Here is a 27676-nt window from a genome sequence, read left to right as displayed (position 1 = left end):
ACCTGGCTGAAGTCCGACGCTTAACCGACTGCGCCACCCAGGCGCCCCATCTGCTCAGTTCTTATATGCACAAGATGACAAGGAAAATGATCGAAAAGTGAAAAAAAGTTGCAGAATGTGAAGTTGGAAAAATTGGGTTGAAGTTCAAAATGACATCTCTCTCTCTCTCTCGAGGCAGAACACCTTCAGGGTAAATATGTATTGAACACTTCCCACGGCTTCAGCCCTGTGCTAAGGCTGCCATATTAGGAGAGGACTTGGGAGGAATGATGCTCACAAGCTCTGTTCCAAAATGATACACTACTCTTTCTTCTTGAGGTAAGTCTCTTCTTATACCAGCAACAGTTATCAGAGTGTCTCATACTACCCATTACTACATTTTTACTTCAGGCATTTTACAACCAATGTGCTGGCCCTACTTTTCTGAGAAATAATGTTGCCATGGAATATGGTACTCTGGAAGTGTGAATTTAATTCTATATTGATACCATTATTTTCTTCCTGTGAATTAAACTACATATGCCTTTTAGGGGCACTTGGGTGGCTCTGTCGGTTAAATGACCAGCTCTTGATTTCAGTTCAGGTCATGATCTTGTGGTTCGTGGGATTGAGTCCCACGTCAGGCTCTGTGCTGATAGCACAGAGCCTGCTTGGTATTCTCTCTCTCTCTCTCTCTCTCTCTCTCTCTCTCTGCCCCTCCCCTGCTTGTGCTCTGTCTCTCTCTCTCAAAATAAATAAACATAAAAAAAAAAAAACCCTACATATGCTTTTTAAATAAACAATGCCAGACCTTCAAATGTAGAGTTTTATATGAGAATCATGGCATCCCAGAGATTTAAAAAAAACAAAACAAAAAAAAACAAAAAAACTGTAGATAATGTATCCCAGTTATATTGTTTACATAAATCTCAAAGCCAGGATATGGCAGATTCCTGTCGCTGGGCTCTTAGCCCAGCGCTCATTGTATCACCAGAGACAATAGTCTTTCACATGAATCACTGATGCTTGCCAGTTGCTGACAGTCTACTTTGTTCTGATCTCTCTTCATAAAGAACATAGGATAGTTTAAATCTTTCAAGATTTTTCATCAAAACAAAACAAAACAAAACAAAAAGACCTAACCAACAAAACCAATCAAAACCTGAGAGGCTTAGCACGCAACCAGCAGAGTTACAAAGTTATTTACTATGTGTTTTTACGACACAATGGGAAGCGTAACTTTTATTTCAAGTAGTAGAACCTGGTGGACAAAAGTACATATTCGAAAACCATAAAGATCAGTGCCATTGCCACTTATTAGTTGCATGACCTTCTAAAACCTCAATTTTCACAAATAAAGAATGGAAATAATAATAATAGTTACTGTTACAGGGTTGAGAAAATCATATGAGACCTCAATTTACATACTCAGGTCTATGGCTAAGGTAATACATGTACCATTATTATAATTTCCTGACATATATTTATCCCTTTCTATATTTTGACACTAGCAACTAAAATCAACTTCCTCAAGTTAATGTTTAAAGCCACCACAATAAGCTGTCATTTGTATGTATACGATATCATTCGATCTACTCAAAAATCTGCCAAGATAAAACTCTGAATAACCTAAAGGCTGATCGGGAGTTTCCTTCTCCTTCATTCTGAAGATGTTTTGCGATATTAAGGTAGAAACACGGACAGCTTAGGAAAGACTCTCAGCCTGAAGTCTCAGATTCATAACACAAACTGATCTATATTCAAAAATTGTTTTCTAGTGCCGGTCTGACGGCTTAGCAGTGTTGAATCAGAAAAAAAAAGTTTCTCTCTGTTGCCGTGCCCTTGCCTCTCGATTAACAAGTGCCACCCTCTACTGATGTACTTCTGGGATGCTGAGATCCTCACCGACACACAGGAGAGCTCAAGATATCAATTTAAATAAACATTCATAGAGAGGAACGAGTATATTTCTCATATACAGTTTCAGCTAGGAGATTAAGCTTAGTGCTGGAGGCAGGCTTAAAAGAATGGGCTGTATTCAACAGACCGATTCTCATTGTACTAAATCCTAAGTAATTCAGCAAGAACATCTCGATGCTTCATACATAAAGTTAAAAACAATGCAGAGAAGAATGTCTCCTCTGATCCGCCGTCATTCTGAACCACCTAGACCTGTATCTCCGTCATTTTTCCCAGCACCAGGACCACCCTCCCTTCAAGTTGAATGGCTAAACGTTCCTAAAAATATCCAGCTCCTTTATTCTCCCTGGGGATAACCAAACCGGATGAGTCTAAGTACTTGTAACACCAAGATGCTGTAGTTTCTCTACGGCTGTTACACAGCTACGGGGCCGCAGACCCAGTAAATCTAGAGACTGCCAATGGACTACATTGTCCAAACACCTTACAGACATGCTTTCCATTTGTAAGTTTTGCTATTGAGCATTTCCCAATGAAGGGTACCCTTTGACAGGGAGACAGGAAGCCATGAGAAGTGATTCCATTCTGTCATCACTGGTTAAGTTATTAGATTATTTTAATTATTGTCTTGCTTCCTTCATCTGAAGAAGAGCTTGGACTAAGACCTTTAGGTGCCGAACATCTTATAACTCTGTGTAGTTTATGATTAGTTATCACGTCATTTGCAATGTTTTCTTGTGCTTATTGGGGGGGGGGTGTTGTTGTTTTGTTTCTTTGGTTTTGCTTCAGTGCTTTGATTCACAGCAATCGTGAGGAATGCAGGGTTAGGTAGAAACTTCCTTCACGGCTCTTTTTTAAGTTTTTTATTTATTTACTTTGAGAGAGAGAGAGAGTGTGTGTGTGTATGTGAATGAGTGGGGGAGGGGCAGAGGGAGAGAGAGAGAATCCCAAGCAGCCTCTGCACTGTCAGCACAGAGCCCGATGTGGGGCTTGAACCCACCAACAGTGAGATCATGACATCAGCTGAGATCTAGAGTCAGGCACTTAACCGACTGAGCCACCCAGGTGCCCCTCTCACGTCTTCAAACACGCAGGGTAGTTTCACAAAGGGCTCAGACTGTGCTGCGGGGAAATAATGTTTTCTAAAGTCAGAGTGAAAGCTGAATGATAACTGGCTGAGATGCAGCTGGGAAAATTCACAGAGTCCTCTCACATACTTTTTCCATTATCCTCCAGGGTGCCTCAAGTTCTATTTATTCTTCAAGCACTGAAATAACCCCAGCATATTTCAGCAACAGCTCAAGAAAGAGCATCTTTTTGACTTCACCATGTATGGTTTCAATCCAACTGTTTTCCATTTTCACATCACATGCTATTCCTGAGTTGGGTTCTCACAAACCTAACATACAGCCACATCTCCCCCAAAAGGGCAAAGGACGCTTGCTGAGAAGAGGCGCACAGAAATTCCAACCAATCCCCTGAAGCTTTTATTCTTAACCCAGCACCAAATAGCTTAAGAGCTCATCTTGCCTGTTATAAATAGGATCCAGTGCCTATCACTCCAGCTCACTGGGAAAGAATGCAAACAGTCCTAGGAATGAAATACTCAGGAAGACTATCCTGCCTAGTCAGAGCTATTTTCTTTTAAATGACAAAATTTCCCTCCAGACACAGAGAAAGCCTTACATTTTTAGCCTGTGAGTTTCTCATCCTTAGGAATGATGTGATGTTTCGTATGAGCAAAAGAGAGAGAGAGAGAGAGAGAGAGAGAGAGAGAGTTGCATCAGTAGTAAAAATGTGCTGAGCAAAACCCTTCTCTCTCTCTCGGCTGGCCTTTAAAGGAACGCTCATTATTTTGACGAAATCCGTGTGGTCACGCTGCATTCTCCAGGAACAAACATGGTTCATCTAAAGGTCTGTCCAGAAGGACATCTAGAAAGCCACCAATAGGCAGCTATTAGAAGGACACACAGACAACACCAAGTTGAGTCCACAGAATCATTTTTTTTTTAAATCTTGGGAACAAAGAAAATTGACTTGTTCTTTTTTCTCCTATGCAAAGAAGTGGACGTAAGACATAGTCCATATTGTTACTTAGGTATTTTTTTCTTTGAATAGAAACCAATAAATTTTGCATATAAGAAACAAATACATGAAGACAGGTACAAGTGCAAAATTTTCTTGTTTAGTTATCAGTAAACTATTACCATATTTGTAAAGGGGATTTTGAGGTATCAATCTCTGAACTTAAAAATGTGTCTCATTCGTGTTACATATTCAGGAGAAAACACATGATGAAAACTTCCGTCTCCGTCTCTTTTTTTAACATTTAAGGGAATGTTTAATGTCACAGAATGTAATTAATGATATGTGGATACTTTCTTAAAAAGCAAACTAGACTGGTATACATAATAAACTTCCAGATCAAAAAGAGTTCTATGGATCAAAAGATACCATAAATGAAAAGGGTAATAGATTGGGAGGAAATATTTCCAACATGTATGAGGATAAAGGCTACAACAGCAGCAAAAACCTATAAATAGGCTACTCAGAAGAAGAAAATTTACACCTCTTGATTGTGGTAGCAAAATACAATTCTAAAGGTTTACCATGTCTTTTAAACCTAGATAACTTGCCTTTGCTAAGATTACCACATCTCGAACTCAGATGCACACGACGGTCACCTCTAGTTCAATGCGGCTATAATTCTTTTCTTGACCTGAATCCCTACGTCTGCAGTTGAGAAGTTAGATGCTATATGTTTTTCTGAATACAGTTTTAATGACTTAAATTGAAGAGTCTTAGAATAAATAAATCTGTTCAGAGCTCATGATGCATAGAAGTAACTGGATACACAACAATGATGTTATGTGATATTTAATGTTGACTAGTATGGTACAGAATTTTGAATTTTTAGCCTGGTCCATATTTAAAGGGCAAATCAGAAAAAAATAACTAATGGCTGTAAGTACTAAAGTATTTAAACAAGGAGGCCATCGCACGGAGATGTCTCCAATGCAGCAGCAACATACGGAAGTGAACAAAATCTAAGCCAGAGTCAATGCACTCCAATCCAAAATAAGGAAACTGAAGAACAACTAATCACAAACAGTACAGGAAGCTTTCCCAAATAAGGCAACCACTTAAGCTATAGCCAATCAAATCATTTCTTTGCTTTGGTTCAGTGTTTTTTTCTATAAAAACCTTGCCCCTACCTCCTATGGGTGGAGCTCTTCTAACCATCTTTGGTTTGGCATTTCCCAATTTGAATTAACGCTCAAATACACTTGAAAAATTGTAATGTGCCTCAGTTTACCTTTAAATCATGTGTAAATAATAAAGTTTTTCCTGAAATCAGAAATAGGAAAGTGATTGAAACAACTGTCCTAGGAGTTTTGTTTTTGTTTTTGTTTTTGTTTTACTTTTGTTCTAGGAAATATAAACCTACCCCAAATCAAGGAAACAGAAGTGTAGTAATTGTAGTGTTGAACTCCTTAGACACTCCAAAACATTGTTACTTTTTTTTTTTTTGCTAGCTCAAAGTCCATGCCAATCAAAGCCCAATGACTTGCATACACAAAGGCTTTATTTCAGGCATTTGAAACTTTCATACAAAGTTCACAGAGTGTCTAAATAAAGCTGTTTTTAATTGAATTTTCTTCATTGCTCTTACTTCAAAAAAAAATCCTTTTAGTCCTTTCAACATGAGAGTACCCACATTAATTCTTTTTCTTCTGGAAGTTTAGCAGATATCCAAAGGAGCTATTAAAATGCTTATGTAGGGGCACCTGAGTGGCTTAGTAAGTTAAGCGACTGGCTTCTGCTCAGGTCATGATCTCTTGGTTTGTGGGTTTGAGCCCTGCGTCGGGGCTCTGTGCTGACAGCTCAGAGCCTGGTGCCTGCTTTGGATTCTGTGTCTCCCTCTCTCTCTGCCCCTCCCCCGCTCTCACCAGGTCTCTCTCTCTCTCTCTCTCTCTCTCTCTCTCTCTCTCTCTCTCAAAAATAAACATTAAAAAAATAAACAAATAAAATGCTTATGTAAATGGACTCTGCCCCCTGTAAGAAGCATATGCACATAATTGACTATATTTTCTAATTTAAATGTAGTCTTCAAAGAGTTTTTATGGGGGGTACTCATTTCAGTTTCTCCGCATTTGTGGTATTTCCCCTGACCCTATCAATCTAGCCCTAAGAGCCCATCTTCCTCCTGGCCAATTAATCACTCATCAAAGCTGTGTTATCTGCCACCAAAATCCATAGATAAAATGGAAATTTGATCAATTGCACAGAGCAGAATCAGTCATGGTATTCATGATGTTAACTCATGTACTTATAAAGTCTAAGTCTGAAGAGCAGAACTTTAAAAAAAAATCTTGACCTACTTGTTTTTAAAAAGTGACAAACATGGGGTGCCTGGGTGGCTCAGTCCGTTAAGTGACCGACTTTGGCTCAGGTCATGATCTCCTAGTCTGTGAGTTCAAGCCCCACATCAGGCTCTGTGCTGACAGCTCAGAGCCTGGAGCCTGCTTTGAATTCTGTGTCTCCCTCTCTCTCTGCCCCTCTGCCACTCACACTCTGTCTGTCTCCCTCTCTGTCAAAAATAAGTTAATATTAAAAAAAAAAAAATTAAAGGTGCCAAGGCATTTAAAAGAGCAGAAGAGTAGAAAATACAAAATGTGAAGGCAGGGTTTTGCAGCGGCCCAGAACCAGACTTGAAGCTCAGTCTCCCTCTATAATTTCCTCATACTAAGTAAAACAGAAGGAGTGAAATCTTCATTTACTTCATTTCCCCTTGTCAAAATAGGCAGAGCTCATTTAAGATCTAGGCAGTTACTCTTCTAAGTTTTAAATCAAGAAATGAAGTCTTTCCATCATAGCTACCGATAATGTCACACCTTGCACTGTGACAAATACAGTAAGACATATTAGAAGGTTTGCTGTACAAAGGTATGTGAAGAACTGAAAAATATACTGTCCTTTCTAATTAGTATTACAGTAGTCCAGATGTTAAACAGATGGACCTCACTGTATCATACTACCAAGTTAAAAAACAAGTGGTTAAATTTTTTTTTTCTCACAAATATAGACATTTCAAATCAGTGTTACTGCAAACACAGGCATGAGCCAGTAGAAAGTGAACAAAAATTAGAAAATTGTCTTATATTAAAATTAGAGCAATTCCCAAAGACTCCATTTACTTTGTACTTAGAAATGGTAAGCTTTGATCTTAGCTTCAGTGAAAAACCACCATTCCAGGTACTATTTCCCTTTTCTTTACACTTTGAACTTTTTAAAACCAATGTCAGCAATTTCATATCCTCTCCTGCACCTGGAAAAGTGCTGTTTCAGACTTATAGGTTATCCTTCAATTCCCTATTCATTTCACTTCCTAGCTTTAAGTGAAAAGTGGGGGGAAATATTCTCTCTAGTAAGACTATCTTTAGTATATTCTTTGTTTATTCTTATCATTATGGCCATATAGTTTCCTGGATTTAAGTCACTCCCAGATGTTAAAATTGTCAAGATCTTTAAACTACAGACTGTGCCCTTTGCATGATAAGAGAGACCATACAAGAAGTGTTTCCAAAAGAAGCATTGACATCTGGTGGGCAGAATGTTGTGTAAGTTTCCAAATAGGAAGGCAAACTTTCCTTTCAGACAGGTTTGAATATCATCTGATTAAGACATAGCACTGAGATGTGACAGATTATAAAAATGATTTTGACAAGTGATTTTAATTTTTAAAGATCAAATAGGAAATGGATATGAAAAGTATCAATAAAGGGGTCAGTGAAACATAAAAAAAACCCTCCTCTTGCCAATAAACAACACTGCCAAGTATATATTTTTTTAATTTCAGCTTTACTGAGGTATAACTGACAAAATAGTAAGATATTTAAAGTGTACATCATGCTGATTTAACGTACGTACGTTGTGAAATGATACCCCCACCTAGTTAACTAATACATCCATCACCTCACATTTCCATCTTCCTTTCTCCTTTTCTTTTTCTTTTTCTTTTCTTTTTTGTTCCTTTCTCCTTTTTTTCTTGTTTCTTTTCCTTTCCTTTCTTTCCTTTTTTCTTCTCTTTTCTTTTGGTGAAAACATTCAAGTTTCACTCTCAGCACATTTCAATTATACAATATAGTATTATCAACTACGGTCACCATGTTGTACATTAGATACTCAAACCTTATTTACCTTGTAGCTGAAATCTTGCTTGCACCCTTCTACCAACCTTTCAGTGTTACGCTCCCCCCATCCCTGACAACAACTTTTCTACCGGTTTTATGAATTTAACTTAAAAAAAATTCCACTTATTTATATGTGATACCATCCAGTATTTGTCTTTCTCTGTCTGGCTTATTTCACTTAGCATATAAGGCCTTCAAGTTCCATCCATGCTAGGACAAATGGCAGGATTTCCTACTTTCTTTCTTATGGCTGAACATTACATTGTATACACATGTCATGGCTGCTTTATCCATTCACCCAGCTACTGACAGGTTGTTTCCATATCCTGGCTATTGTGAATAATGTTGCAATAAACATGGAAGCGCAGAGATCTCTTAAATATCCTATTTTCATTTCCTTTAGATATGTAGCCAAAAGTGGGTTGGCTGGGTTTTTAATTTTTTGAGGAAAACGTCATACTGTTTTCCATAGTGGTTGCACCAATTTACAATGCCATCAAAAATACACAAGGCTTCCCTTTTCTCCACATGCTCACAACTCATCTGTTGTCTTTTTGATGATGGCCCTTCTCACTGGTATAACTAATATCTCGTTGTGGTTTTGATTTGCATTTCGCTTGTGATTAGTGATGCTGAGCACCTCTTTTTGTACATGTTAACCATTTGTATGTCTTCTGTGGAAAAATGTCTTCAGATTCTCTGCCCATTTTTAATCAGATTTGTTTGCTATTGAGTTGTATGAGTTCTTTCTATATTTTAAATATTAACTCTTCATCAGATATGTGATTTCCAAATACTTTCTCCCGTTCCATAGGTTGTCTTTCCATTTTGTTGACGGTTTCCTTTGCTGTGAGACTTTCCTTTGATGAAGTCTCACTTGTTAATTTTTGTGCTTTTGTCACCTTGGCTCTGAGCACGTTTTTTGTATGTTTAATATTTTATTTGGCATTATGGGAGACTTGGAGGCACTGACAGAATCGTTGCGTTCAAAGAGTTTACATCTGGGGAGAAAACTGACAGAGCAAACAGAAATAAAGTCAGGTTGTAACTGTGGCACTAGCCATATGTGTACTAAGAACTCAGAAAAAGAGCACAAAAAACCATTTGGTAAGAGTTGTCAGGGAAGGATTCATGGTGGAGGAAGATGGGTAAAAACTGCTGGAGTAGGACTGAGGAAGGACTGGGAAAGGGTTGATGAGAGGGTAAGGGCTGGATGAATAAAGACCATAAAGAGTCCAAGGTGTTGGGGTAACGGGAGATTACAGAGGATACTGGTTTGCACAGAGAAATGCTGCATGTGGAAAGTGGAAGGATATCAGATTGGAAGGGAAAAGTAGAGCTAGATATAGTCCAGAGAGGACTAAAACCTGTGTTAAGTAATGAAGGGCTACTGTGCTTTCTTCAATACAACTTCAGCCATAAATAAGAAAAGCCAGTTTGAAACTTTTTGTGGAACTCTTAAAAATGTTCCACAAATTGGAGCCTGCCTGGAAAATAGTCTAGAATCAGTACTGACTTAAAACCTGAGTTCTAAATTTTTGTTAATAAATGAAACGAATTTTGCCTAATAGCATCAATTCCAATAGCATCAATGATGCTACCTAACACCATTGAATATTTTGTGGTTGAAGCATTATTCTACACATACATAGCCTCTACAGAGGCTAAAGTTATACACAGACTCAAAAAAATTATTTACACTCCCTCATCCATGAATTCCTTCATTCCACATTTCCATTACTCTGTCAAGTGCTGTACTAGGCAGTTGGGATGCAAAGAGAAAAGAAAAACAGTCCAGTGGGACCGAGTCAAGTGGGAAAGATAAACATATAAACAGAGGAAACAAAAAAAAAACTGTGTGAAAGAAGAAAATTCCACTGTAGCACCTCTTTTAATAAGGAAGGTAATTTAATTTTTAGCAACTTCTTATCAGAGATCAAAGTAATACAAAAGATAGAGGCATTTCCGGGTATCCAAAGAGCAGGGTTTTATAAAAGCTACTACTCAATGCTTGTTACCAAAATGTCACAACATCAGAATGAACAGGAGGCCAGAGTTGTTTAATCTTGAAGCCTCTGTATAGGCAGTGATGGTGGGCAAGCACCTAGAAGGAACACATGTGCCCTAGCCAACTGTTCCAGTCTTGGCAGAAAATGGTAACAATGAGATAGGTGCTCTTCTGCTCTCCAGAAACTCCTGGAAAATGCTTAGCGCTGCAACAGATAGGTCACTGTTAGTTTCACCGAAGGATGCTAGTTTTAAATAAGCAAAGAAGCTGTGTGGTGGTCTTCCTTTAGGCCATCTATACCGTTGGTCAGTCTCATTCCATAAAGCGGCTTAGGAAGGTATAGAGTTAGATCAAGGGTCTACCACTCTCAAGTTATCTTACCACACGGTTACTGGGGCTGGCATTTTAATGGACTCAAATCTTTCTATTAGAGATAAAGCCAAAGGTTTGGATGAAGATGCCTAGTGGAGATAATGCACATTACTGGAATTTACTCACACCCATGTAAAGTGGAATCCATCAACCACATTATAAAGGCTGGTATCACATTCCGTTCAGTTTACACAAGAGGGGAAGGTTAGAAAGCAGTTGGAGAGAAAGTGCTGAGAGAAGTCAAGAATGTGGAAGTTGAGGCCTGTGGAAATGGAACATGAATTTCATCAACTTCATAGTCTGGTTTGAGATTCACCGTGTACCTCTGAATGTGTGTTAAGTCTATGCCGTTCATGTACACTGGGTACTGTGTGCAGCTCATCCCACCAGTTAAGGATCACATCATGTTGCAGAAGTCAGCCCTGCTATCCATAATTAAAAAGATTTCCTTTGGTTTTTTTTAAACAAAAGAGTGTGTTAACTCAAGATTATTTATGGACAAAGAATAATGTTTAAAGGTAGGTAGGGCCTCCAAAGAGGACAACTTGGGTTCAAATCCCGGATCCTTTTCTTCCAAGTCTGTATGACCTGGAGAATGTAACCCGACCACTCTGTGTCCAAGTTCTCATCTGTAGAAACAAATCAAACTAGTATCTAACTCAGAGGATTGCTATCATGGTTAAAAGAGAGAATACAGAGGGGCTCTTAATGTAAATAAAGCTCTCAATTCATATCTGTTATAGTTATTTTCCATAGAACATTGAAAAAGTCATCCAAGGTAATGGAATTGACTTACTTGATGCAAAATTAGGCACGTTCCGGTAAAAAAGGAAGACTGGCTAACTTAGTAGGATAACTAGACATTTATGTCGTACTCTGCAAGCTATTCTAGAATATTTTGCACCTTTACAAGAGCTATAAAATATGATATCAGTATCTAACCCTGGAAATATCTGAACAACATGCTAGAATCACAGGTTCTTTCCTGAAGACTTCCAAAATGAGCCGCTCAAACATTTATGTCAAAGCAGTACAGGAGATCGATGGTAGGCTGAGGTAAAGTCCAAAGTCTACTTGTAGCAAGTAAAAATTTCTTTTATGTCTCCTTTACACTTTGTGTTACACACCAATATATATCTGCTTAAGTATAGAAAGTTTTCACACACACAAAAAAACAAAACAAAACAGATGCCCTAGGAAGATTTACTTTGTTCATCCCGGGGTATCAATTGCCAGTGACCTGGCATGGGTTCCCACAGGTTCAGTTATTCCAATTTGATAAGCATGACAACAGGAAATATAAACAGAAGTCCAATTAACATACTGTCACTGGAAAAGATTACACAAATTATTTAACACAGAGTTATGAACTAGGAGGCACCGTGTGGATAAATCTTGAATATTCTGGTTCTCTGATAATTTTCAACGTTTATTTATTTTTGGGACAGAGAGACAGAGCATGAACGGGGGAGGGGCAGAGAGAGAGGGAGACACAGAATCGGAAACAGGCTCCAGGCTCCGAGCCATCAGCCCAGAGCCTGACGCGGGGCTCGAACTCACGGACCGCGAGATCGTGACCTGGCTGAAGTCAGACGCTTAACCGACTGCGCCACCCAGGCGCCCCCTCTGATAATTTTCATGTGTATCAACAATTTGAAAAGAATTAAAATGTGATTAAGTGTAAGTTTAATTTGGAGAATTTTATTTGTTAATTTATTCAGAAGGTATATCTGATTCTCAACATGACTGAAAGTTATCATATAGGTCTTCAATTAATACCTCAGGCTGCCCAAATCACTCTCATCAAAGTTTTCAGGTTTCTGTATAAAGAACATTTTACAGTATGTAGTTTTAAAATACATGGTCATTTGTTTTTTCTTTCTTTATTTTTTTTTTTAGTGGATCAGGTTAGGCCATGGAAAAGACAGGGAAATATGGGAAATACCTAAAAGATATAAGCAAATCTAGTTAAGTTTTGACATTCTTTACAAAGTAAGAAGAAAAAGCAGTGAGTAGCCATTAATAGCATAAAACTCTGCCTTGTTGTGCTCAGACAGGAAACAAAGCTAATTAACAAAGTACTGATCAAAAAAAAAAAAGGACTGATTATAACAATCTATATATTTATCCAGAAGTTCATGCTCATATTTCGCAATAAGAAGCGTTAAAAATATCTGCTCTTAGTGTTAAGTTTCTGACTTCAGCTCAGGTCATGATCTCATGGTACACGAGCCCCACATTGGGCTTTCTGCTGTCAGCGCAGAGCCCCCTTCAGATCCTCTGTCCCCCTCTCTCTCTGTCCTCTGCTCATGCTCACTTTCTCTCTCTCAAGAATAAATAAACATTTTTTAAAAATTAAAAAAAAATATCTGATCTGATTAGCTGGACCTTTTCCAATTCCTTGTGGAATTACGCAGGGTATGTGATGTCTCTTTGGGCACATAAAATGTTTTGGATCATTTCCATCAGTCATTTCAAAATACAAAAATGGACTAGTTTCATGGCAGAGAAGTTAATTCATGGGTATCATTTTGGCAGTGGCACAAGGGTAAAAAATAATCTCTCTCTACAGAAACCAAATGCAACAAGGAAATTCTAATTGAATCACATGTCTTACATTACATGGATATGAGCCACATTGTTTTGGTCACATTTATTTTCCATCACCTTTATCAAAATAAGGTATCACATTACAGTTAAATTCCAAAGGTGCTTATTCCCCACAAATCAAAACTAAATAAAATTAATTTATCAAAATAACTATATGGATTTCTGGATACACATGTTGATTTCAACACACAGGTTTATCATTGCTTCAACCCAAAGCCTCCCTAAACTATCATTAAGGGATATAAACAAACATAAAGCAATGAAGATAAAAATAAGAGAAGATTAAAATAGATGAGAGATGGTGTAGAACTGAACCCTGCTTCCAAGTGCTCAGATCAAAAATAGCATTATCCATGATTCCACAGTTTTGCTAATACTTATATCCTACCCGTCGGGAAATCCTGTTAGATCTACCATCAAAATAGATCGAGAATTTTGACATTTTTCACCATTTCCACTGCTCCACACTAGTCAAGGCTACCATCATCTCTTGCCTAGGTTACTGCAGTAATCTCTTCTTCCTTAGCCTCCCCTGAGCCACCGCTGCACATTCTCTGCATAGAAGCCAGAAAGAAGCCAGATTGCTTCTTTCAACAGTGTCATGTCTTTCAACAACATCACTCGTGTTTAAACACTCCACTGTCTTCCTTCTTGACTGAAAGGAGAAGCCTTGTTTTCACAATGGCCCACAATGCCTTCCCTGGTCTGGACTCCCGTTCCTGTCCTGCTCCTGACCTTATCTTGCTAACCCGCTTGGACCACAATGGCCTCCCGCCTCAAACATACTAGCTACACTCCTGCCTCGGGCTTCATGTGCTGCCCCTTCTGCCTGGGGTACACTTCTCCCTAAAATTGCTGTAGCTTCACTCTCTCCTTGATATTTTTTCCGACGCACCTTAAGTGCAATCTCAATCTTTATATATCTGACATCCATTAGCCCACTTCATTTCTTTTCCATAGCACGTATCACTAACATGCTACATAATTTACGCATGTACAATATCTGTCTTACCGGCAGAATGTAACCTCCTGAGAGCAGGGATTTTTGAACATTTTTAATCTCTCATGTATCACCTACACCTACAATACCTAAACCTATTGGTACTCACAATAAGAATGCCAGGTAAAAGGCAGGATGACCAACTAACCTCAGATAAACAGCAGATAATGTCTGAGTACAGAGAGATCCCATCTGCTGTTTGTGTAGAATTCAAATCTAACTGGATATCCTGGGATTTTATTCGCCAAATCTGGTCATCCTAACTGCAAGACATTTGTCAAACGAATGAATAAGAATTTTGGAGGTTGAAAAGCTGAGGGGATAATGGTAGATAACTTAGCAACTTACAGAAAATTAAGTGCTAAACATCAACAGGGCTGGAGGAAAAGAGGACAGGAATGAGGAAGCCACAAAAGAGAGAGAACCTGTGGCACGCAATCCTGGAAACTATAAGGAATTAAAGGCATTAAGTGCTCCCAAAGTGGGGGGTATAAAAATGCATGGGAGTGGACAGTGGGGGAACTCAAAACAGGAGGAGTAGATTGAAGTCTTTAAAAGAAACAGACACTTATTAATTTATCTTATGTTTATTTAATTTTGAGAGAGTGAGCAGGGGAGGGGCAGAGAGAGAGGGGAACAAAGGATCCAGAGCCGGCTCTGTACTGACAGCAGCGAGTTCGATCCAGGTCACAAACTCATGAATCCTAAGATCATGACCTGAGCAGAATCTGGGCACTCAACTGACTGAGCCACCCAGGCGCCCTAAAAAGAAACAGACATTGAAAACTATCCACATCCTGGGGCGCGTGGGCGGCTCAGTGGGTTAAGCTTCTGACTTCGGCTCAGGTCATGATCTCAGGGTTCCCGAGTCTGGCTCTGTGCTGACAGCTCAGAGCCTGGAGCCTCCTTCAGATCTGTGTCTCCCTCTGTCTCTGCCCCTCCCTCACTCGCTCGCTCTTTCAAAAAGAAATAAACATAAAAAAAAAGAGAAATGTATAAAACTACCCACATCCTGACCAGATAGATGACTGCTTGTTTTACTCAAGCAGAGAACTAAAGTTTTACCTTCTCTCTCTCTCAAAAATAAATAAACATAAAAAAAAGGGAAATGTATAAAACTACCCACATCCTGACCAGATAGATGACTGCCTGTTTTACTCAAGCAGAGAACTAAACTTTTACCTTATATAGAAAATGAATCATAAAAATACAATAGAAAAAAACAATTGCACAGCAATTTTGATTAAATGTAACAGAAATTCATTATAAAAGCTACTAGCAAACAGCAATAGACAGGGATTTCCCTAGCCTGATAATAGATCTCCACAAAAACCTTCAGTAAATGTAATACCTACTGGTGGACAATGGAAAGCTTACCTCAGAGTTTAGAGATAGAACAAGTGTGTTCGATAAAACCACATCTATTCACTATCCAGTTAAAAAATGAAAGAAAAAAGAATGAAACATAAAAGAATCAGAATACATGATTGTGAATGTAAAAAATCTAAATTTTTATTGATAAGGCATTGACAGAATTAGTAAGTGAATCTAACAAGGTTTCTGGGTATAAAAATCATTTGTATTTGCATATGCTAGCAAAAACAGTTGGAAAATGCAGTTTTAAAGAAATGATAACACAAGACCATAAAGTATTGAATATGTAGGAATAAATTTAACAAAAGATGTGTAAGACTTCTGTATAAGACTATAAAATATTACTGAAATTTAAAAGATTTTAATAAATATTCATGAATTAGTAGAATCAATACTATAAAACTTCGAATATCCCTAAATTAATTTACAAATTTGATAACATCCAACTAAAATTTTATTAGGTATTTCAACAGAAATTGAAAATCTGGTGCTAAAATTTGTATGAATACAGAAAGGGTCAAGCACAGTTAAACAATTCTTGAAGAAAAATAAAGTTGGGGAACTCACACTACCAGATTTCAAGATTTACTGTGAGGTTATGGTAAATAAGAAGGTGGTATTTGCACATGAGCAAACAGACCAGTGGAAAAGAAGACAGAATCTAGAAACAGTCAGTCAATAATATGGTCTCTTGATTTATGACAACCAAAAACCAATTCCATGCGAATTGTGATGTGTAAATATGAAAGGCAAAGCCATAAAGATTTAAGCAGGTAAAGATTATCCTCAAGAATTAAGGAGGAACAGACTTCTTAAACGGCGCCAAAGAACACATTCACCAGAAAGGAAAACTATGAAAAACTGGATTTCATTAAAATTAAGCAATTTTACTCATCTAAACAACATTAAGACAGTGAAGTCACAGAGTGGGAGAAGATATTTGCTATATATATATATATATTTGCTATATATATATATTTGCTATATACATATATTTGCTATATATATATATATATATATATATTATGAAGACCTCATGTGCAGAACAGAATTAAGAAAGTAAAAAAAAAAAGCGAATGGCTGCCTAATAAGCATTAGGTAAGGTATTCACAATAATTAACCTACAGAGAGATGTCAGTTACAGTGGTGAGTTTCCTCTCCCTCATCAGAATGGCTAATATGTAAACAAACAAACACACCCAGCGGTACCAAGTGTCAGGGAGGACGCAGAATTACTGCGGCTTTCCCACGCTGCTCACTGAACATAACCGCGAGCAACCACTTTGGAAAAGTGCCAAAGAACATATGTACACCCGAGCAATTCCACTCATAGCTATACACCAAATGGAAATGAATGTGCATGTTCACTAAGAGGCTTCCATAAGAATGCTCACAGCAGCATTATTTGTGATGGCCCCAAATTTTCAACAACTCAATTGTCCATCAATAAATAGACTGGATAAGTTGTAGTACAGTCATAAAATTTAAAAAGAAAAAAAATTTTTTAAAGCTACTGGGGCATCTGGGTGGCCCAGTTGGTTATTCATCCGACTTGGGCTCAGGTCATGATCTCCCGGTCACAGAGTTCAAGCCCCACATCGGGCTCTGTGCTGACAGCCTGGAGCCTGGAGCCTGCTTCAGATTCTGGGTCTCCCTCTCTCTGCCCCTCTCTTGCTCACTCTCTCTCTCTCTCTCTCTCTCTCTCTCTCTCTCTCAAAAAGAAATAAATGTTAAAAAAAATTTTTTAATGCTACACATGAAAATATGGGTAAGGTTCACAAATATGATGTCATGCAAATAAATTCATAGACAAAAGAATATATACTATATGATTCCATTTACCTAAAATTCAAAAACAGGCAAAGCTAATTTATAAAAATAAAAGGATAGAGGCTATTATAGTTAAGTGGCTGATGCCTTTACAAAGGGTCAGAAGGTTCCTGGGGCTCTGGTAATAGTCTTTGTCTTGATTTAGATGATAGTTACATGAACATGTTTAGTTTGTAACAACTCCTCACACTGTATTACTTATAATTTGTGCTTGTAATTTTTCTGTATGGGTATTACACTTAAGTAAACATTTTCCAAATGAAAAAGCACTGCTGAACAGGAAAGAAAGAAAAAACACCAGGGTCCAACCAGGAAGAGGAAGCAGTTAATGGAGGGATAAATGAAGGTTGAAATGAAATAGTGCCCTGAGGGCATTTGCTCATCCCAGGAACTTAGAGTGCAGTGACTTCTTACTTTTAGATACTTGCAAGATGGTGAGTTAAAATGTAACAGCTCAGAGCCTGGAGCCTGTTTCAGATTCTGTATCTCCCTCTCTCTCTGCCCCCTCCCCTGCTTGTGCTCTGTTTCTCAAAAATGAATAAATGTTAAAAAAAAAAAATAAGATTCTGGCCATAAGGATGGACCTTTCCAGACCGGGGGCGGGAGAGAGCGTCTAGAAAATATTTATCTCCTGATGAGAAGTGTCAAGAAAACTTCTTTATCTTTGTGTGGGCTTGAGGGGAAAATATTCAAAACTACAGTTGTTGGTTTTTCATATTCATTTAGTTTTGAGAGAGAGACAGAGAAAGAGCACACAAGCAGGGGATGAGTAGATAGGGAGACAGAGGATCCAAGGTGGGCTCTGTGCTGAGAGCCTGATGCAGGGTTTGAACCCAGGAACCATGAGATCATGATCTGAACCAAAGCCAAGAAATGGAAACTTAACTGACTGAGTCACTCAGGCACCCCCAAAACTACAGGTTTATCGGGTTCAAACTGGTTACCTGTGGGATCTGAGGAAACTCAAAATAATTAAAGCATTACTAGGTAAATCATGTCCCAGGATGCTTGGCTAAAGGAAACAATATCCTACCTGAAGGAATACACACAGTTCAGGTGTCACAAAATTATGCAGATAATCTTCTACAGAAGAACGAGTATGACCCCTGGGCTTCGCATGGGGCTGGTGTCCTCCTGTGCTTGTGTACAAATGAACCTGTGGCGGGGAGGGGGGGGGGGGAGGGAGGAGGGGGAAGGGAAAAAAAGAAAATTTGTCTAAAACATATAGGTAAATTACACATATTGATATATAAATCTTCAGTTAATGTAGGGGGCAACAGTTGTATATTATGTTTTTAATAATATGTGTAAAAATGGTTTCTTTTTAGAGCTAAAGGATGAAAACAATGAGTCCAATTCATAGGCGACTGATACATCTCACGGCTAAAAAACCCTAAGAGTACCTATCCTGTTTACTAGGTATATGGAACTGGGAAAACCTCGATATGTTAGAGGCTGGGAAGACCAATATCTGGCCAAATGAAAAGGCAAGTTTATTAGGATGGTGATGATCCAATAAAAGGTAAAACCATATATTCTTTGTTCTCATACACATCTTTATAGAATATACTCCTTATAAGGACTTTTAAACTTAATAAGCAATTGTGAATGGATTTCTGTTATCCCTAGGCAACACAGAAAGCCACTCTACCCAGGTTTTCCCCCCTTTCTATGCAAATAGGCTTGCAAACATCTGCGCTAACAGAAAATGACCAAAAAAAAAAAAAAAAAAAGTACCAGCCAAGTTGCTTGGATGCTAGGAGTAAATTACATAAACTGTTCTCCGTTCAGCATAAATGATTATAAATACACACAGTGCAATACAGAAAACTAAAAGTGTGCATTATAAAGATAGCAAGACTCTTGAAAAGTCCAAACAGCTGTAAAAGTACATTTAGCCACTGGGTCAAGTCTATTTTATACCATGAGATCTTTCTTATTTTTGTCCCACTGCTAATAATTCAAGACTGCTTGCCTTACACCAATAATTTGCATTATCTTAGTATCAAACTATGTTACTATTATTTAACTATGTTGAAAGTAACATTACTCTAATTTTTTAATGTTTATTTTTGAAAGACAAAAAGACAGCACAAGCAGGAGAGAGGCAGAGAGACAGAGAGAGAGACAGAGACAGAGACAGAGAGACAGAGACAGAGACAGAATCTGAAGCAGGCTCCAGGCTCTGAGCCATCAGCACAGAGCCCGACACGGGGCTTGAATTTACAAGCTGTGAGATCCAAATCGGATGCTCAACCGAGGCCCCCTAAAAGTAACATCATTCTAAATAAAACAATGACTAGTTTTTATTTTCCAAAGTTTGAAAATATTTTAGGTGTAAAGTTTTCAACTCAAGAATATTATAGACTTTTACTTAAACTCAAAATAATTCCTGAACACTTTAATATCCTTTTGTTCTCGATTTTTAAGTCTACTCTTTTTTTAGTGTTTTTATTTATTTTTGAGACAGAGAGTGAGACAGCACACCTGGGAGAGGGGCAGAGACAGAGGAGGACAGAGCAGGATCTGAGCTGACAGCAGAGATCCTGATGTGGGGCTCAAACTCATGAAGGCGAGATCATGACCTAAGCCGAAGTCGGACACGGAACCGACGGAGCCATTCAGGCACCCCATCAATTTTTAAAAGTCTTTTCAATGTTTTTTAACTCTATGCAAAAGGATTTGTACAGAAGGAAAACAATTGGTATTTAAAGCAAAAGTAGAAAGCTAATTTCCCTTGAAATCCTAATTCTTAAAAAATAAAGCTGAAAGTTTATCAAAAAATTAGTTTTGAGAACTGTCAAACCCAGATCAGTCTCAAAACAATTTGAATAGTGTGAATTCAAACTCCCTTTGCTTTGATTCAGTACTAGATTAAGATTGTATCTAGAAATCAGGTGGTGTTTCTTACCCGTTGTTTTACAAATAAATGTTAATTTCATAATAGTAAGACTGGGTAAATAATGGGTAATTCTGTTCCTAGGAATTACTTCAGCAGGACCTGGAAGAGGACACACACTTTCATATGGACAAATTAGAGAGAGAGAAGAAGAGAGAGAGGCACATGGATGTAGCATACACTGAAAATTCTGTGTACGTATCTTCTATTTGCTGATTGGGCCAGCTCTCCAACCTCTCTCAGCAACACACAACCTTGCACAACCTCAGAAATCACCATTCACCCCTGCAGCAGATCCTTGGTAGATTTCATGCAATCTTGCCTCACACAAGCCTGGTTAACCCCCAGCAGAGATCCCAGCTGAATCCTCACACAGAGTTTTGGTGCCCACCCTCTGTGCAGCTTCCTTTTCTCTGAATACCACTGGCTTGCAAATTCCAGATGCTTCAGGCAGCCACAAATTCCAATCTCAGACCCCAAAACTCAGCATGACTGTAAATCTGCTTGGGCTCCCCACCCTGTGCCATGGCAAGAAGCAGTCCCAGGCAAAAAAAAAAAAAAAAAAAAAAAAAAAAAAAACAAACAAAAACAACGGGGAAACAGTAGGGCTCACCTCGTGTCTCCTTTATCTCAATGATGTTGTTTATTTTTACATCCAAATCATAAAATCAAAAGAACGTAGTATCTGAATGAGGAAATGAGGACTGTGAATTTTTTAAACTTCTCTTTGTTTAGTGTCACATTAATAAATTGGAAAAGAATATTTAACTGATTTACAGAAAGGAATCAGAAAATATGAATCCAGTTACACCTCCAGATTTCAACAATTCACCCCACTGAGCTGTTGTTTTCTCTTGACCTTCTCTATGAGGCATCAGAGGCTTCCGAGGGGTATCCGTTCACCACAAGAGCTCCCTTAGAAGCTGCTCAACTATTATGCTGTTTCTAGGTAAATAATTATTTAATTATTATTTAATGATTTTACTTAAAAAAAAGTGTGGCTAATATTTTAATGACGTGGGAAAATATCTAATAAAATACTTCTAAGCTAAATGTGTAAAATAACGCTTCACAAAGTAAAAAAAAAAAAAAAGCCTAAAAATCAACATTTTAAATAGGAATATTAAAGGTGTTATTTTACTAATTTTTTCATCATTCTTTTCTAGATCTCCTGTGTCCCATATTAGTAATATGTATAAATAACACTTAAAAGAGCTTCTAATTAATATGCTGCTGAGTCCAATTTCCCCTCTAAGTTCAGGAAGAAATATTTAACATGACAGCAGCTGCCACCAATAGTCGCCTGCGTCTTTGCAATCTGACCACGCCACTTCTGTGACCCGAATGTTCCCCCTCTTCAGTGGCTTCAGTGCCGCTGCTCATTCCTTTCCACACTCCAAGACCTCTCCTTCAAGGTCAAGCTCAGGTTTGACATCTTAGTAAGCTCTTACTCCATCTCTGTCCCCTACTTTCCAAAACCAAGTCTGAAGTAATTTTTCCATCTCAAAACTTCCATGGTCCTTTGTTCTCACATCTCACCCAGTTTGTTGTGCCTTTTTTTGGGGGGGGGGCTTGTTTTCTTTTTCTTTTTCATCTTTTTTTTTTTCTTTTCTAGAGCAGTTTTAGATTCACAAGAAAATTTATCAGAAAGTACTGGAGTTTCTCTGATAAACTTACTTGGAGTGAATGCCTATAAATGATAAACGGTGTTTTCTCCATTCACAATAACAGACCATGCTATTTCCCGAGATATCACCCAAATGAGTGACTCATTGTATGTGGGCTTCAAATGACAATTGGAAGAATATGCAATTTTGCGTTTGTATGACAATTTAACATCTGCACTATTTCTACCTGTATTTTGTGTACTTGATTTCTTCCAAACAAAAACGCCCAAGTCTCATTGCTGCTCTTTCTCTGGACTCCCAAAGAGAGGGGGCATGCAGTATAAAAGAGAGACCCGTTTAGGTTCCACCTTCGTATGATGGGGCCTGAAGACCAGGCCCAGGTGGAAGGGCTACCCATTTTCCTAATACTTGAAGAAATTAACAAAATGAAAATATAAGTGCAAAAAATGCTAAACGCCAAGTCAATGGGACCTGAAGGCTGTAAAATGAGTTTGTAAGAGATGACTCACGGAAGACTGTTTTGGAAGACTTCCAGAACGATTCAGGAGGACAGTCAGGAAAATGATTACCCATTGGAGCAGCTTTTTAGCACCAATAAATTCTGTCTGTTTCAGTAATGGATGCCTTCAAGAACTATTATGAACTGTGACATTAAAATAAATGCACATATACACTATTTTTATTACTCTTCCCACAAACCTCTGTTCTCTTTAAGTCCTCAGTCTTGCTCTCGATAGTTTTACACAACACAATCCTTTTCATGAGCACATCACACAAAATTTATGCAGGAATGCTCTATTTCCAGGCACTTCTATATCTCAGCCGCCCCTAACTGCCCCACTAAAGCCAACACTGGGCTGTCTACATGAGGTTTAGCTCCGCTCAGAGGGGCAGCTGCGAAAATGTAAACACTGCTTTCAGATCGCATCCTGAATCACCACCTTCCTTTCTGGCTTGGAAAAATACCCCTTTCCCAGCTGTGTACCGTTCCCCACTCTTAAACCTGGTTTTGGTTAGTAGGAGAAGAAATACAACCTTCATGATAATTAATATGGGCACTGTGCTCTTGACTCTTTCAAAGTAGATCTATAAACATTATGCCATCTGACTTTCTCAATAATAATATGAAGGGAGATATTACTTCTATTTTACAAGCGAGCCTCAAGACACACAGCTAGGGTTGAGTTTAAGAATGAGGTCTTTCAATTCCAAATTCAATGCTTTTTCCATCATATTCTTTTGTTCTACCTTATTCAAGTGTTTGTCATTCTCTACATGCTTCTCTGTAATAACATAGATTACAACACCTGGGTGGGAGGAGGACACTTTTGGAAAGCACATAACATAGTTTTAACTAATATTTTTTAGGCAAGGGAGCATCTGACAAAATTAGTGATATTGCATTTCTTTGTTAGTTATTTTCTTTCATACATGAGAACCCTGAGCCCCAAACAGGTATCTTACCTAACTCACATAGTACATTGGCAAGAGACAGGATTTAAACTTCAGTCTTACCTGACTCCAAATCCCAAGATCTCCAAATGAACCATCGAACCTTCCCCCAGGGTGGTCTCTGGCAAATCCTACTAGAAGCGAATTTATTTTGTACCAAAAAACTCAATCTAAGCCTATTCTGATTAAAAGGTCATGATCTGTCCCTGCCCAACAGTAAATCTGAGGCAAAATACATGTTCAGTTAGCACTAACGATGTTTCCTTCTGGAGATTCACTATAATAACAACTGTTCCTTTGGGAAGAGTCCAGTTTTTTAGCCTCCCTGGCCCAGTGTGGGATGACTCAGTTCAGACTACAGCAGCCCCAAGCAACCCCTCCTAAACAAGACCTTAAGAACGTTAATGACTCAGGTACTATTGTTCTCAGATGACCTTGGGCTGGGGCTCGGACAATTCACAAGCATAAAAAATCAAGCAAGCAAGATGGAGAAAACGGAGAGGTTTTACTGCTTTCAGGCTCAAGAAAATGTTTTAATGTATCAACTGACTACAGCCTAACCTGATAAATGGTAGGCCTCTCTCACATTAAATCTTATTTTTTCCTTTTCTGATTGAAGGAAAATGCAAGATAAGACGGAAGAGTAGTTACCCTCTGAAGCCCTCCAGGAAATGTTTATTTTGTCTTATGTATAAAACCTAACTAGTATCCAAAAGAACTTGATGTCCCTGTTAAGAATGAAAAGGACCCTGGTAAACAGCTGGAGGGGGCTGATAACGCGTCCCACCACATGCATTCTTTACTGGCCCCTTGAATTGCTCATTTCAAAACGGAGGAAAACATTTCCTGCCTTAGTGCATAACAGAGAAAGGCAAACGGTCTGGAATGACCTCAGAAGATTTAGCAGTTTTCTAAAAAACTTACAGGGAGTTTGCTCAAAGCTTCAATTAACTGGACATCTGCCAAACCACTTGGAAAATTTCTGCATTCAGAAAGAAGAATCCTCACCATGAGAGAGATTCTCCATAACAAATCATCACAACCACTGCAAACATTTCTATCATTGGTTGTGTAAGTGATTATATCAGAATGTGTGCTTCTCCAGTTCCCCTCACTTGCTCCCAACTGTAATTTTTTAAAAATAGGATCTGTGATTTACTAATTTGTGTAATCCTTGTAGAATTTAAGCTATTCATTCATTCATTCAACAATTATACTTAATACCACATCAAGCATTGGGGCTACAATGACATTTGATCCATAGATATTTCCTGAGCATTTACTATGTTTCTGGCACTGAGCTAGAAAATGGGGTGTGATGTTGAGCTAGACAGTCAACCATCCTGTCTTCATGGAGCTCTCAGTCTGGTTCAGTGGGTTGTAATCCTTGTTGTAACCCAGAATCACCAGGGAGCTTTTAAAACAGACCACAGATGAGGCCCCACATATTAAATCAAACCACTCAAATCAAAGACACTGGCTTGGTGATTGATGCAGACAATAAAACAGGATTATAATATGACAAATGAAATGACTGACAAAAGTAAAGAACATAGAAAGTACACACAACCCAGATTCATGTATGAGTAAAGTGTTTTAAGTGATGATTTATCAGTTAGCCTAGGAAATAAAGGAAGTAGGAGCACTCTGGATAAAAGGAGTATGACATTCAAGGCAAAGAAACACATTTCTGATATAGTCCAGTGATACTGCTTGCTTTTTTTTTTTTTTTTTTTAATGAGTAGAGCATGTGAAGTCCAAGGTTCAAAGAAAAAAAGACAACCACAGGAACTGGATAAGTGGGTAGAAGCGAGAGCAAGAAAACGCCAGAATCTCAGGCTGAGGATTTGGAAGTTATTTCTTAAAACAATTAGAGCTTTGGAGGAAATTTAAGCAAGAAGCAAATGTGATCATTCATTGCTCATTCTTTTATTTTCTTTACTCCCAGGCCGTGGATACTTAAATTTGGCACATCCTGAAGCAACAATATGGTCACCCCAGACTGTGTCATCTCAATAACTGGAAGAAATCAACAATTGCCCTGTTAAAGCATCTGTCATTATTCCACTTTAATACGTGTCCAGCTTCCTCTATTTCCCTTCCAGCTCACCCAGTCATTTGCTTTGCTCTCCAGTTGCCCAAGCCCAAGCCCTGAGGGATGCTGAGGACACTTAACACCCTTGTTCCCAAGAAGAGGAGAAGGCTGGTGTGAGGAAAGAATGGTTTAAGCTTCATGTACCAGCATCCAGTGGGAATGGGACCTAAGTACTCTGAACATTCTGTCAGCTTGCTTACCTGATAAGGCAAGAATGAGAATCATTTTCCTAGGAAACAATGGTAATTGAAACTTTTTTTTTCAGACTGCCCTATAATTATTTGCCTGTATAGATTTCATGGAGCCCAAAACATGTTTTTTGCTATTTATAACTCTTTATTTTTTTCCCACTATTCATAAAATGGTGAAAAACAGTTCTTACAAATAAGGGAAAATCCAAGTACAGTACCTGCTTGTTTGACTCAATATTTTGATTTGATTTAAAAATCAATAATTTATTTTAACTAAGTGACAGACATTTTATTCCTATGTACAAAGCACTCAGAAATTCCACCCTACCTCCCACATCCCGTTTGGTCACAAGAGATAATGGCTGCATTGACAAGAACTATTTCCAGTTCCTGTCAAGGGTCATTTCAGAAAGAAAGCTGAAGCAAAGCCTCACACTATTATTTTTATTTTGAAACATTTAAAAATAAATATCAAGTTATTGGCCTCAAGGGTCTTCTTGTTTCTGCAAATGAAAACCTTTGGAAGAAATAGTTTTACTCTGCTGAAGCATGAGGTTGGCCAGATTAAAAGGGACCAAAGACAAGAGCCCACACCTAAATACCAGCCTTCCACGGCTACAAGTCAGACACTGGTTTTTCTCCCATTGGACTCTGCTTAGTGGCCTTCAGGGACCAATCATCCTGAGAGCATCGAGAGACCAATACTCGAGACAAATTTGGATATTGGTTTCCTTTTGAGAAGAGTCAGCAGAACATTACATCTTACAATATATGTATGAATAGCAACTATTGTTTGGTTTCTTATTCTGTTCTAGGCACCATGCCAAGTGTTTTATATACAGTTGACCTTTGAACAACGTGGGGATTAGGAGTGCTGACCTCACCTACAGTTGGAAATCCACGTATAACTTTTGACTCCCTCCAGAATTAACTACTAATAGCCTACTATTGATGGGAAGCCTTGATAATATAAACAATTAACACATATTTTGTGCAGGTATTACATACTATATTCTTACAACTTAAGAATGTAAGCGAGGGAAAATGTTTATTAAGAAAGCCATAAGAGAATATATGTTTATAATATTGTACTATATTTATAAAAAAATTCCATGTAGAAGCAGACCCATGCAGTCCAAACCCATGTTGTTCAAGAGTCAACTGTACATCCACTTATTTAACTTATACAATAAGCTTGTCCCAAGAACCTTACATGCCTTGTACTGACAGGAAAACACAGACACAGCTAGTAAGTGGGACAGAGGGATAGAATTTTTTTGTGTGTGACAGAGAATTGAGAGCTCAAGAAACCACTACACATGTCTATTTCTCTGTTAAACAGATTTTCCATGCAAATCATTGTTGCTCAGTGTTTATCTAGTGAATATGTAAAAAAGGTTCCAAGAAATAAACTTCTGACTCACTACATAAACATCTGTGTTCTTCAGGTATCTGTCATGAAACTGCAAAGACTAACAGTATTTACAACTCCAACGGGGCTCCAGCAATTAACCATGAACCAGCTGCCTGTCACCTGGCCTTGAAGAATAATTCAGTCTTATGTTCTTGTAGCTCTTTCCACCACTTTCGCCAGGAAGAGAAAATGGAGGGTTACCAATAAACCTTTTGCTTTAGATATATTAGCCTTGAGTTTAATTGTCTTGTGAAATATTTACTCTTCTCTTTCCTGGCGATGTCATTCCCATAGCTACTTTTGATACAGCTAGCTAATTACCACTTTTTGTCTTCTGAATTCTTTTTTCTGCTATTCTAATCCAGTGATTTGGAAAAAAAAAACAACTATTGTTTTGTGTTTCTCATTCTGTTGTCCATTCTCTGAACTTTCTAGGTCAAATCAATGCAGCAATCATTCTTATAGCCTCAATCATAAGGCTATCTTGAACCTTATTCATGATATTCAAGTCTGTATACGAGAAGGCAATGTGAGGTATGTGAGGAACAGTATGGGTCTTCTGCAAGACTGGCTTACACTTAGTGGTAATGTTTATAAGTTACTTAATCTCTACAGCCTTGAGATTCTCATTTATTTATTTATTTATTTTTTAGACAGAGAGAGAGTGAGAGCATGAGTATGGGAGGATAGAGGGACACAGAGAGAAAATC

General features: G+C 38.2%; 1 long non-coding RNA gene across 4 annotated transcripts; it reads left to right on the top strand.

Moving 5' to 3' along the window:
* On the top strand, nucleotides 1–27188 carry LOC109499897. 4 transcript variants are annotated; one of them, XR_006598303.1, is made up of 6 exons: nucleotides 1–318; nucleotides 18707–18809; nucleotides 20271–20380; nucleotides 20922–21135; nucleotides 25215–25603; nucleotides 27001–27188. It is a non-coding gene; the product is annotated as an uncharacterized LOC109499897 (long non-coding RNA). The 4 variants fall into 4 exon arrangements; XR_006598305.1 differs by having other exon boundaries at nucleotides 18616–18809; nucleotides 21058–21135; XR_006598304.1 differs by having other exon boundaries at nucleotides 18616–18809; nucleotides 20966–21135.
* Nucleotides 27189–27676: the final 488 nt, after the last annotated feature.

This window comes from Felis catus, chromosome B2 (genome assembly GCF_018350175.1).
Source record: "Felis catus isolate Fca126 chromosome B2, F.catus_Fca126_mat1.0, whole genome shotgun sequence".
Lineage (NCBI taxonomy): Eukaryota > Metazoa > Chordata > Mammalia > Carnivora > Felidae > Felis > Felis catus.
Note: the sequence above shows the minus strand (reverse complement) of the source record. Positions and strands in the feature narration are given on the sequence as shown.